This window comes from Carassius gibelio, chromosome B9 (assembly GCF_023724105.1).
Source record: "Carassius gibelio isolate Cgi1373 ecotype wild population from Czech Republic chromosome B9, carGib1.2-hapl.c, whole genome shotgun sequence".
Lineage (NCBI taxonomy): Eukaryota > Metazoa > Chordata > Actinopteri > Cypriniformes > Cyprinidae > Carassius > Carassius gibelio.
This window is the reverse complement of record NC_068404.1, coordinates 18,198,343-18,204,953: the sequence shown is the minus strand read 5'-3', so window position 1 is coordinate 18,204,953 and position 6,611 is coordinate 18,198,343.

The following is a 6,611-nucleotide window of genomic DNA, read 5'->3' as shown; positions in this document are numbered from 1 at the left end:
TTAAGTTAACCAGATCTATGTAAAACTTCTTATTTACAATATGATAAAAATTAAATTTAAATGGATCATATATAATTGTTTATTTATTGCACCAATAAAGTCACACGAATATTTTCCACCCTAATTCTTCTCTGACCCCTAACTCAACCCAATGTTGGTGGGTGGAATTTCTTTTTTGTCTATGTAAACATTTGTCTTCATTTTCGTCAGTGAAATGAGTAATGCTGATTTCACACGTCCACCCAAATACCTTAATCCTCAGTCAGAGCAAAATATAAAAATGGTCTTTTATATATATATATATATATATATATATATATATATATATATATATATATATATGTGTGTCAGTCTTCCATTAACGTATGTTTCAGATAAACTCACACCAAGTGGTATACAAACACACACACACACACGCACACACACACAAATAACAACTTTGGTTGGGTTGCTACAGTTTACATCACTCATTTCCTGTCCTAGTTTCTGAGTTGATGTTTATTTTGGATTTTACACACATAGGCATATTAGTTCACCGTAGTGCAAACAGAAATACAGATATTTCTACTGTGGAAGAATTTTTGGGGAGGTAACCCAAAAAATTTACTTTTAATATATATTTTTTTTTTTTTCAAAATTAGCTTAGCAAATTAGTCATAGGCATTTTAGTCAGTTCCAAACTTAAAGAATTAGTTTGTCAAACAATTACTGTCTTTAATTACTCACCCTCATCTCGTTTCAAACCCATAAGACCGTTGTTTGTCTTTGGGAACACAAATTAAGATATTTTTGATTAAATCTGAGAGCTTTCTGACCCTCCATAGACAGCAATGCAACTGAATGTTCCCAGAAAGGTAGTACGGACATTGGTAAAATATGTGAAATGTGTCATCAGTGGTTCAACTGTAGTTTTATGAAGCTAGGAGAATATTTTTGTGCACACAGAAAACAAAAATTCTTTATTCAACAATTCTTCTTCCCCGAGTTAATGTCTTCTGTCTTTAATGAGAGCACCACGATGCATGTGTGTGCATACAATAACTATTTGACCTATAAAGTCCTTATTATGTTTCTGGATCAAGGAACATTTCAGTTACATTGCTGCCTGTGGAGGGTCAGAAAGCTCTCAAATTTCATCAAAAATATTTTAATTTGTGTTCCAAATAAGAATTAAGGTCTTTCCAAATAAGAATGAAGGGTTTGGAACAATATGAGTAATGGCAAGAACTACCTCTTTAATGTTTGACAGGAAAGAATACAAGGCTGTAAAGAATACAAGTTACATGTGTTGAATAGATTGTACAGTGGTTAACCTTACAGTTGTTCAGCTAACATAATGTATTTCCAATAAAACCCTTTGCAGAAGACACAAACTCAAAAATGTTTTGAAAAGTATGAGATTCAGGACTCCTTTTTTATCCTTGTAATATTCAATATAGTGTCTGTCCTGACTAAAGTTTATGGCGTCTCAATGATTTCATGCAGCCTAACCACCATTAAATTCTTCTAATAAATCTCCACCTTGATATTGGTGCTGGTAAAAACTATTTGGTATTTTTGTGTGTGCTGTGGGCATTTATGAAGAAGTTCGCAAATTTTGTCTCATGTGAACGCTATCCTTTCTTAAGGATTTTGAGGAAGCTGTGGTAGCTTGGTTTAAACTTTTCACATACAATTTCTGTATCAAAAGTTATATATATATATAACACATATATTATGAACATGCAAAATGCAGCAGTGAAGAAGTTCAAGAAAAGATGCTCTTGGACATTTTAACAATGCATTTATAATTCATACTCGGAGATAAGAAAAGCAACATCCTTTAATCAAATTAATCTTTAAAACAAAAGGGCAGCTTACTATACTGAGACGTGTGCGTGAAAAGGATTTGAATATGCAGAAGTGAAACTGTCTATTACTGCTGGAGCTATGTGGCAACAATATAAAATTAGGTTACATAATGAATGGAACTGTAAACTTAATCATGGGGTTTGCATGAACAGTCATTCAATTATTCAAAACACTCGCACATTTACACGAAATAATATGGATATAAGTAATTTATTGCCATGTTTCAAATTAAAATGGCTATAAAGTAGTTGTACTTATATGATTTGAATCATTTTTAAATATCATTTACTGGTACAGCTGCACATATCTACAACGTGAAGGAGGCATCATATCTACAGATCAGAATGTCAAATGAAACCTTTTGCTGAATATTTACTCACCCTCACCCTATAAATGACCCACCACCTGCAGGATCCTCGCATGCGATAGCCTAGTAGCCGGGACAACTTCTTGATGTTTACATAATGTAATGACGCAGTGCCATGCTCGAATTTCCCACAAAAACCTACCTGTACCACTCAAATTAGAAAACATTAATATGAGCTAACCATTCTGAATCAGGCTAATGGGCTGAATTGGAATGTCCGTAACTCTTGATCACTTAGAATCAGCTATTCAGTAGGTTTATTGTATATTATTTATAATATAGATTATAGACTTCGGGGTGAGGATAAATGAAGCGCTATCTGCGATGACATCATAATCATGTTGAATTGTGGTCTAGCGGTCTAGCAAGGGCCTTTCCATTAAGCTTTCCTAGTCCACTTTGGGAAGTGGAAAAGTGGAACGCACTTCAGAACGGTGGAGTGGATTCTCCCGAGGGGAAGTGCTTAGGGAAGTTTGCAAGTGCATGTCTAAAAACGGAGTGGAACATAACCATGATATTTCCTTCCTGAATGAATCAACCATTTAGATGATTCGGTTCAACCACAATGACTCACTTTCTATCAGTTTTAATTTCATATTTGAAGTAGATTTTCATTTGTATGTATATATATATATATATATATATATATATATATATATATATATATATATATATATATATATATATATATATTCTAATATCAGTATTCAACATTTTATGTTTAAAATATCAACACAGTATTAGTGCATTTTTAACTGCAGGGTAAATATTAATGTCCTGCATGCATCTAATGCAGCTTCTGTGTTTTCTCTGCAGATAATTTTTTTTCAATACTGATTTCATTTATTATTCTAATTGACTGAATCAATTTAAGAATTTGACTGAAAAGATGATGCAAACACACACAAATGTAAAAAGTTTTCCTATTAGTTCATTATGCCAAACAGTCTCTGGTTACATTTATAGTTTGCTTTATAAGCACATATGACAATAACTACATCACATAGAGCTATACAATGTTTATGATTTATAAATTATGAAATTATATCAAGACTGTCTTAAAACTAACATATACAGACAGGTATGTAGCTGCTTAAATCAATGTTCACACTAAATATATTTTCTGGCTATTTTCTGTATAACGTGACTGAATTCTGCTGAATCCTAAAAATGCAATAATGAAGCATTACTGCCATCTTGTGACTAAACACAACAAACTTTGGGTAACAGTTATTATGACCAATATAATGTTGGATTAATGTGGAAATTAGGGGCTTTTCAAACAAATAAACTAAACAAAAGAAAATGCAAATATTATTATTATTCAAAATAACTGAAAAAAGTTGATTTTTAATGTTCATATGTGAAATGTTACATTTCTGCTATTGCAATTTATATCTTATTAAGTTACATAAGCATTACATCTTCATCCTTGATTTGCTCTTATATGGCTCCAAGGGAAGTCCTTTCAAATCGAAAAGTTCCATATCACTTTCCAAATTATCACGGTCAACACTTTTGCATTAGTTGATTCTTCTGTCATGATATGTTCAGGGAAAGGGCAAGCAAAATACCTTTTCATTTATTTATATATTACTCTATGTAAATTGCAAAAGTGCAGTATGCTTTTCACAATACATTTCCAAAGTGGCTTTACAAAACTTAACAAATCCCCAGTGAGCATGCCAAAACAGACTGTGCCAAAGAAAACTCTAATTAGATATTTAATATCCTCCTCTAGGAAGAAACCAAGATGAGGAATCAAGACAGAAAAAGCAAGATTACCATGCTCTTCTGAATTTAGTTCAAGCCACAAGTTGGGGAAACCCTCCTCGTGGGGAATGTGGATGGCACTTACTAGCCTGTTTGGCAGGAAGCTACCAAAAAAAAAAAAAAGTAGTAGAAACACTCAGTTAAACGGTCATTTCCTTAATGCGTATGACAGGATGATACGATCTCCCTGCCATGACAACCACATGACAAACAATGGCAATGCTGCCAACCCATACGTAGAAAACTTTACTGATGACCACCTTGACCTAACTTTCATGGAACTGTGTTTCCAAAGTATGAAATTAAAACACAGTCAGGGGACACATGTGAACATTTCAAAATGGATTTCTAACAACACTGGCACAAGCAAACAACTTTATCTTGCAGGCTATCTGTGAATGACACCAAAAGATCAAGTTCTCTGTTTTCACAAAATGGTATCACTGTAGTATCTGGATACGTCGATAAACATGTCTTTGTTTGCCAGCTAACCCGACACTCAGTTCTGTGAAGTCAGCAAAAGCATCCTTACCACAAGCCATAACTTCCTGCTGGTGTTTTGCAATCTAAACTTTGCTACAATTATTTTGTGCTCAAGAGTTTATACCTCAATTTGCTTAAGACTTCTTGAAATATGTTCATCCTGAATTGTAGATAGTGTACATGATGTATTCATATTATGAATGTTATGTTATTTGTGTAGACTTATTGTGCATTCAAGACTTCCTGGAAAGTTTGTATTTACGAGTTGGTAAGTCATAATTATGAAGTTAGTTCAAAATAAATAAATAAATAAATAAATACCCTGCCATGCACATTTTGTATGTCTCCCTAATCAGGCACACCCAGTTTAGTTCTAACGGTCTCTATACTAACGAGCTGATGAGTGGAATCAGGTGTGTTAGATAAAAGAGACATTAAAAAAGGTGCTGGGCAGGGGGGGCTCCAGAACAGGTTTGAGAACACAATTGACAATATTTTAAATGAAATCCAAGAGTTTTCTGTCCCTCCATTGACAGCCTAAGCAACATTCACGTTGAAGGCCCAGAAAGGTAGCAACACATCATACTAAAGTAGTCTGTTTCTTAAGTGGTTCAACTGTAATTTTCTGAATTCACGTGACTTTTTATATAATATAACAATTTGTATATAATATAATGACTATTGTACACATTTTCTTCATTTGCACTTCAATCTCCCATGTGTGTTGTCGAGAGCTTCATCTTCTCCAGACCACAGTAGCTGATGGTCCCCTTTCACTTCCTTAGTAGAGAAAAAAAAATAAATACTATAGACGTCAAAGGGAGAATCTAATTGGAAACTTTTTCGTTAAACAAGCAACACATACCCATAAGTATAATATCACTGCAGTTCAACAGAAATGAACACCAGAGGTGGTAAAAACAGAGAGCACTTGCAATCATTTTCCTACACAGTTATGATTACAGCTCCATATGTTTCAATTTCTGGATGTACAGTAATAAGATTGCTGGGTAGCTTAGATGGCACGTAACTGGACTTACGAATGCAGAATCCCTGGGTATGAATTCTGTGGAAAAACATGACTTTCAATGAAAGGGCTTGAAGATTTCGAGATCAGATAAGCTTCAGCTCATCTGCATTTTTTGGTGTCTTGATTCTCATTTTTCTATTGACAATAGCCCATAGATTCTCTCTGAAATGTCAAATCCTGCTGGAAAATGAAATCAGAATCTTTAAAAAGCTGGTCAGCAGAAAGAAGCATGAAATGCTCCAAAGTCACTGATTTCTTGGTAAACGGGTGCAGTGACTTTGGTTTTCAAAAAAACACAATGGACCAACAACAGCAGATGACATTGCACCAACATCATCACAAACTGTGGAAATTTAACACTGGACTTCAAGCAACTTGGCTATGAACTTCTCTACCCTTCCTCTAGACTCTAGAACCCTGGTTTCCAAATGAAATACAAAATTTGCTCTCATCTGAAAAGAGGACTTTGGCCCACTGGGCAACAGTACAATTCTTCTTCTCAAAAGTCACTTCTGTCACCCCCTCTCGTTGAGGAAATTTGTTAACATCCTTCACAGCCCTGAACATTGTTTTACAGTGTGCACCAGTAACACACTTATCCTCATGTATGATGATGTCTGCATTGACTGAAGTTTTGTTAGAAGATGAAGGTGAAATAACTCAAGATTGTGTTATGCTTACACACGCAGCTACAAGTGAAATGACAGAAACTCCCATAGAGAATGCAGAATTGGGGTTGCTTTTTGATGGTTCAGATCAAGTCATTGAGGGTAACAGACAAATAGGTTATGAAGTAACTTCCACCACTGAAGTTGTAGCTTCAGGTCGTCCTCCAGATAATTTTTCAGCTCATGCCACAGAACTAGTAGCCTTAACTGGAGCATGAACGATTTATGAAAGATTTAATGTTTTCCGTGAAACTTCCAAATAAATTAGCGGTGATCAAAGTGAAAGCACATCTCACAACTAACACTACAGAAGCTAAAGGTAATGCTCTTGCTGATGTAGCTTCTAAACAGGCTTGTTCTGCAACTGTACAAGTTTGTTCAGGTAGTACAGCATAGAAGACAATTCTCCCTCCTGAATCAATTATTGATCTGTAAAAAT